This window comes from Odocoileus virginianus, unplaced genomic scaffold (assembly GCF_023699985.2).
Source record: "Odocoileus virginianus isolate 20LAN1187 ecotype Illinois unplaced genomic scaffold, Ovbor_1.2 Unplaced_Contig_63, whole genome shotgun sequence".
In the NCBI taxonomy this organism is placed as follows: Eukaryota; Metazoa; Chordata; class Mammalia; order Artiodactyla; family Cervidae; genus Odocoileus; species Odocoileus virginianus.
The window spans coordinates 40,963-47,962 of NW_027224380.1; the positions used below are offsets into that span (position 1 = coordinate 40,963).

Genomic DNA, 7,000 nt, shown 5'->3' on the forward strand with positions numbered 1-7,000 from the left:
CCTGTGTGATCTCAACTCCCTCAGCCAGAATGCTTTGGGCTACATGCTTGGAAGAGTCAACAGGAGTGGTTTAAGGTCACTCGAGGTAACACAATCCAGAGACAAAAGGCCCCACCACCCGCCAGGAGGCCCAGGGACAACATCTGAAATGGAGCTGCTTGTCTCCTCTCCGGCATCTCATGACTTGTTTAGCATGAGTCGTGCCCTCCTGGTGCCTAGGGGGCTTCTGTGCCTCCAGCATCACATCACACAGTCAGAAGGGGGTGGGAGAAGGAAAGCAAGCCCAACAACAGAGCTTCACTTTGCTCCCACGAGCCTGAAGGTGCTATGTAGCAGCTACCACGTGCAGATCACAAGGTAAGCATGGCAAGGCTGGCCCTGGAACTATTAAGCTGGATCCCCTGCCTGGCCTGCTCTTAGTCAGCTCACTGCCTTCTCAGGTACCTGGTGAAGCCTGCAGGATGGGTAGGGACCCTGGTGAGGACACAAGCAACTGTGGTAACACCCTGCCCTGCACTCTCCCAGGACTAGGTTCCCTCTTAGGGCAGAGAAAGCGTCAGGGTTCTAGACGGAGGAGGTGACAGGCAGCCACCACAAAAGGACTGATTTTTGTTTTTGGTAGCTTGCTTCTGACACTTGAGACTATAATACTGGAGTGGGTTGCCATGGCTTCCTCCAGGGGATCTTCCCACCCAGGGATTGAACCCAGGTCTCCTGCATTGCAGGCACATTCTTTACCATCTGAGCCACCAGGGAAGCCCAAGAATACTGGAGTGGGTAGCCTATCCCTTCTCCAGGGGATCTTCCCAACCCAGGAATTGAACCAGGGTCTCCTGCATTGCAGGTGGACTCTTTACCAGCTGACCGAACAGGGAAGCCCAGAGGGAAGGTTGCAGAGTGAAAATGATCAGCCCATCAATATTGCTCACCCTAGACGTGGTCCTGGCATCACTCTTCTGTGTCCCACATCAGAAAGTGTTCCAGCACACAGCCCCTCTGCACCTCAGCTTTGGCCTCTTGGACAAGGGGACTCTGACAGCTGTACCATGAGCCTGTGCTGGTGAAGAGGTGAATGAACCCTTCTAAAGGATTGAAAGCTGCTGCAGATTCAAACCACAAAGCTATACTACCGCTCCCCAGATTACCAACTGGTATCACTGCTCACCTTACACCACCAAACAGCTCACTCTCTGCATTCAGCCACACAGCTGCCAGTGTGTGGAAATTGTCCCTTATGGTGGCAGTATGCTTCTTTTTGGTCCTGTCCCCATGTTGTTGTTCAGTCATTCAGTCATCTCCGACTCTTTGCGACAACATGGACTGCAGCACATCAAGCCTCCCTGTCCATCACCAACTTCTGGAGTTTACTCAAACTCATGTCCATTGAGTCAGTGATGCCATCCAACCATCTCATCTTCTGCTGTCACCTTCTCCTCCCACTTTCAATCTTTCCCTGCATCAGTCTTTTCTGATGAGTCAGTTCTTCATATCAGGTGGCCAAAGTATTGGAGTTTCAGCTTCAGCATCAGTCCTTCTAATGAATATTCAGGGTTGATATCCTCTAGGATGGACTGGTTGGATCTCCTTGCAGTCAAGGAACTCTCAAGAGTCTTCTCCAACACCACAGTTCAAAAGCATCAATTCTTCTGTGCTCAGCTTTCTTTATAGTCCAACTCTCACATCTGTACATGACTACTGGAAAAACCATAGCTTTGACTAGACGGACCTTTGTTGGCAAAGTAATGTCTCTGCTTTTTAATATGTTGTCTAGGTTGGTCATAGCTTTTCTTCCAAGGAGCAAGCATCTTTTAATTTCATGGCTGCAGTCACCATCTGCAGTGATTTTGGAGCCTCCAAAAATAAAGTCTGTCACTGTTTCCATTGTTTCCCCATCTATTTGTCATGAAGTGATGGGACCAGATGCCATGATCTTTAGTTTTCTGAATGTTGAGTTTCAAGCCAGCTTTTTCACTCTTCTCTTTCACCTTCATCAAAAGGCTCTTTAGTTCCTCTTCACTTTCTGCCATAAGGGTGGTATCATCTGCATATCTGAGGTTATTGATATTTCTTCTGGCAATCTTGATTCCAGCTTGTGCTTCATCCAACCCAGCATTTCTCATGATGTACTCTGCATATAAGTTAAATAAGCAGGGTGACAATATACAACCTTGACATACTCCTTTCCAATTTGGAACCAGTCTGTTCTTCCATGTCTGGTTCTAACTGTTGCTTCTTGACCTGCATACAGGTTTCTCAGGAAGCAGGTAAGGTGGTCTGGTATACAAATCTCTAAGAACTTTTCATGGTTTGTTATGATCCACACACTGAACGGCTTTGCATAGTCAACAAAGCAAATGTTTTTGTGGAATTCTGTTGCCATTTGATCTCTGGTTCTTCTGCCTTTTATAAATCCAGCTTGAACGTCTGGAAGACCCTGGTTCAATTCCTGGGTTGGGAAGATTCCCTAGAGAAGGGATAGGCTACCCACTCTAGTATTCTTGGGCTTCCCTGGTGGCTCAGCTGTAAAGAATCTACCTGCAATGCAGGAGACCTGGGTTTGATCCCTGGGTTGGAAAGATACCCTGGAGAAGGGAATGGCTACCCACTCAAGTATTCTGGTCTGGAGATGCCATGGACTCTATAGTCCATGGGGTCACCAAGAGTTGGAAGAGCGACTTTCACTTTATAGCAATGGTTAAAAGACAGAGCTGTTGAGAAGGATTAGGGTGTGTACAGGGCCTGAACTCCCTTCATCTGGCCCCAGGTGGTCTCTTGGTGAGCTTCTCTGGAATGAAGAATGCTACACTTTTCCATGTTGCTGGAGAGGGTGTTTAGTTGGGTAAAGACTTCAGAGATATTTTTATGTGTATCCCCTTTGACAGAAACAGGAGCCTGACACAAGGCAAAATAGTCTATCTTGAGTGCTCTTTCCTTCTCTCTGCATCCCCTCCCTTCCCTGATTAGCACCTCCTCCAATCTGCCCTTTGGAGCTCAGGGTAGGTCATGGAGCTGGAAGTCTATCCCCAACAAAGAAACAGGAGACATGGGAAAGGCTTCTGGGCCCAGGAGCCCCACAGGGTCCTGCTCGATTTCACTACCAGACCCTGACCTTACCCTAAATAAGGCCCTGAGCTGTCTATGATGGCCTGAGCTTTCCCAAACTGTCCTCTTATCTCTCTCTTTCTAAGGCCCTGATGCTGGTTGTAATGAACACCCTGACAATGTCCCTTGGAAAAATGGTCTAAAGTGTCTTTAACTAAGGCCTTCAAGTTTTCTCTGAGGCCCTGACAGTCTCTCTAATTAAGCCATTAACTCTGTCTTTAAATGAAGGCCTAATGCCCTCCCTCACTCAGGCACTGATGCTATTTCTAAGGCCTTGAAAAAGTCTCTGCCTGGGGGCCTGATACCGTCTGTAACTAATTCCCTAACTCTTTCCCTAAATAACATCCTCATTTTTCCTCTAAATAACACCCCGATACTCATCCTAATGTCCTGATGATGTCCATGATAACCCTCAATATCCTACTTTCCCCATGAATCTGTCCTTAACTAAGGCCTTGAATATGTACCAAAGTAGGTCTCTGATGCTGTCTGTAACTAACACCCCGACACTAGCCCTATAAAGGTCCTGAAATGGCTGCTAAGTACCAGCCTGAACTTCTTTAAGGCCCTCAAGTTATATCGAACTAAAGCCTTGAAACTGTCTTTAAGTAACCTCAGACACTGTCCCTAGCTAAGGCATGAACTATACTCTATGAAGGCCCTATGCCTGCCCCTAACCCTAACACTGCCCCTAACTGAGGCCATGGTACTGTCCCTTATAGCCTAAGCTGTCACAAAATAACACCCTGATCCTAGAACAAAGGCCCTGACTATGTCCTTAAGAAAGTCACTGAAGTGCATCCAACTAACAGCCTGAACTATCTCTTACTCAGGCCATGAACTTATCTCTGAGGTCCTAACACTGTCCCTAATTAAGGCCCTGTTGCTGGCCCTAATTAATGTCCTGTTGCAGAATGTTAATCCCTGATACTCTTGCTGTTAGCCTTTGCCCTGCTAACAGAGTTTTGCCAAAAGAACACACTGGTCATAGCAAACCTCCTCTTCCAACAACACAAGAGAAGACTCTATACAGGGACATCACCAGATGATGAATACCAAAATCAAGTTGATTATATTCTTTGCAGCCAAAGATGGAGAAGCTCTATAGAGTCAGCAAAAACAAGACTGTGAACTGACTGTGACTCAGATCATGAACTCCTTATTACCAGAATCAGACTTAAATTGAAGAAAGTGGGGAAAACCACTAGACCATTCAGGTATGACCTATATCAAATCCCTTATGATTATACAGTGGAAGTGACAAATAGTTTTAAGGGATTGCATCTTATACAGTGCCTGTTCTTCTAGGCAGAACTATGGATGGGGTTCATGACTTTGTGCAGAAGGCAGTGATCAAGACCACCCCCAAGAAAAAGAAATACAAAAAGGCAAAATAGCTGTCTGAGGATGCCTTACAAATAGCTGAGATAAGAAGAGAAGCTAAAGGTAAAGCAGAAATGAAAGATATACCCATGTGAATGCAGAGAATAGCAAGGAGAGATAAGAATGCCATCCTCAGTGATCAATACATAGAAATAGATGAAACCAATAGAATGGGAAAGAATAGAGATCACTTCAAGAAAATTAGAGATAGCAAGGAAATATTTCATGCAAAAATGGGCTCCATAAATGGCAGAAATGGAATGTACTAAACAGAAGGAGAAGATATTAAAAAGAGTTGGCAAGAATACACAAAAAAACTATACAACAAAGATCTTCACAATAACAATGATGGTGTGATCACTCGTCCAGAGCCTCACATCTTGGAATGCAAAGTCAAGTGGGTCTTAGGAAGCCTCACTATGAACAAAGCTAGTGGAGGTGATGGAATTCCAGTTGAGCTATTTCACATCCTAAAAGATGATGCTGTGAAAGTGCTGCACTCAATATGACAGCATATTTGGAACACTTGACAGTGGCCACAGGACTGGAAAAGGTCAGTTTTCAATCCATTCCCAAAGAAAGGCAATGCCGAAGAATGTTCAAACTACCACACAACTGCACTCATCTCACATGCTAACAAAGTGATGCCCAAAATTCTCCAAGGAAGGCTTCAACAGTCTGTGAATTGTGAATGTCCAGATGTTCAAGCTGGATCTGGAAAAGGCAGAGGAACCAAAAATAAAATTGCTTCCATCCATTCAATCATCAAAAAAGGAAGAGAGTTCCATAAAAAAAATCTACTTCTGCTTTACTGACTATGCCAAAGCCTTTGACTGTATGGATCACAACAAACTGTGGAAAATTTTTCAAGAGATGGGAATACCAGATCACCTTACCTGCCTCCTGAGAAATCTGTATGCAGGTCAAGAAGCAACAGAACTGGACATGGAACAATTGCCAGGTTTCAAATCAAGAAAGGAGTACATCACATCGAGGCTGTATATCATTACCCTGTTTATTTAACTTCTATTCAGAGTACATCAAGGTGAAATGCAGGGCTGGATGAAGCACAAGGCTAGAATCAAGATGGCCGGGAGAAATATCAATAACCTCAGATACAGAGATGACACCAGCCTTATGGCAGAAAGTGAAAAAGAACTAAAGAGCCTCTCAAGAAATTGAAAGAGAAGAGTGAAAATATTGGCTTAAAACTTAACATTTAGAAAAGCAAGATCATGGCATCTTGTCCCATCACTTCATGCCAAATGGATGGGGAAACAATGGAAACAGTGACAGAGTTTATTTTCTTGGGCTCCAAAATCACTGCAGATGGTGACTGCAGCCATGAAATTCAAAGACGCTTGCTCCTTAGAAGAAAAGTTATGACCAACCTAGTCAGCACATTAAAAAGCAGACATTACTTTGCTGACAATGGTCCATCTAGACAAAGCTATGGTTTTTCCAGTAGTCATGTATGGATGTGAGAGTTGGACTATAAAGAAAGCTGAATACTGAAGAGCTGATGCCTTTGAACTGTGGTGTTGGAGAAGACTCTTGACAGTCCTGTGGCCTATAAGGAGATCAAGTTAGTCAATCCCAAAGGAAATTAGTCCTAAATATTCATTGGAAGGACTGATGCTGAAGCTCAAGCTCCAATCTTTGGCCACCTGTTGCAAGGAACCGACTCATTCAAAAAGACCCTGATTCTGGGAAAGATTCAAGGCAGGAGGAGAATGGGACGACGGGGTATGAGATGGTTGGATGGCATCACTGACTTGATGGACATGAGTTTGAGCAAGCTCTGGGAGTTGGTGATGGACAGGGGAGCCTGGTGTGCTGCAGTCCATGGGGTCGCAAAGTGTTGGACACGACTGAGAGACTGAACTGAACTGAAGCTCTTCCTAACTAAGGTCTTGATGATGACTCTACCTAAGGCCCAGACACTGTCACTAATAACCTAACTCTTTCCCTATGTAACACCCTAATTGTGGCCCTAACTCATGACCTGACAATGCTCCTATTTCTCTGATCCTGTTCCTTGGTAAGCTCAAGAACCTCCTCCTCACAAAGGCCCTGACACTGTCAATAATAATGACCTGACTTTTTCCCTAAGTAACACCCTGATTTTGCCACTAACTAATGCCCTGCCACTGGTTCTAATTACAGCCCTGACACTGGTCCTATTGAAAGCCCTGAGATATCCGTAAGGAACAACCTTAACTGAAGCCTTGACACTGTCCCTAGCTTAGGCCTTGATGCTGTCCCTTATAGTCTGTGTTGTCACTAAATATTCCTCTGATCCTGTCCATAACTAAGGCCCTGAATATGTCCCTAAGAAAGTCTCTGAAGTGTCCCTAATGAACAGCCTGAACTGACTCTTGCTAAGGCCCTCAAGTTATCTCTAAGGTCCTGATGCTGGCACTAAATAATGGCGTGACTCTGACCCTTACTAAGTTCTTGCCCGGGAGTTGTCCCAGGTTGCTGGGCAGCTTCCTGTTTTCCTCATCTCTTGCCA

The 7,000-nt window shown here is 45.0% G+C and overlaps 1 long non-coding RNA gene across 1 annotated transcript; it reads left to right on the forward strand.

Annotated features, from left to right (window-relative positions):
* Positions 1 to 2,439: 2,439 nt before the first annotated feature.
* LOC139034235 (uncharacterized) lies at positions 2,440 to 4,481 on the forward strand. Its single transcript, XR_011486660.1, has 2 exons — positions 2,440 to 4,319; positions 4,411 to 4,481. It is a non-coding gene; the product is annotated as an uncharacterized lncRNA (long non-coding RNA).
* The last annotated feature ends 2,519 nt before the right edge of the window (positions 4,482 to 7,000 follow it).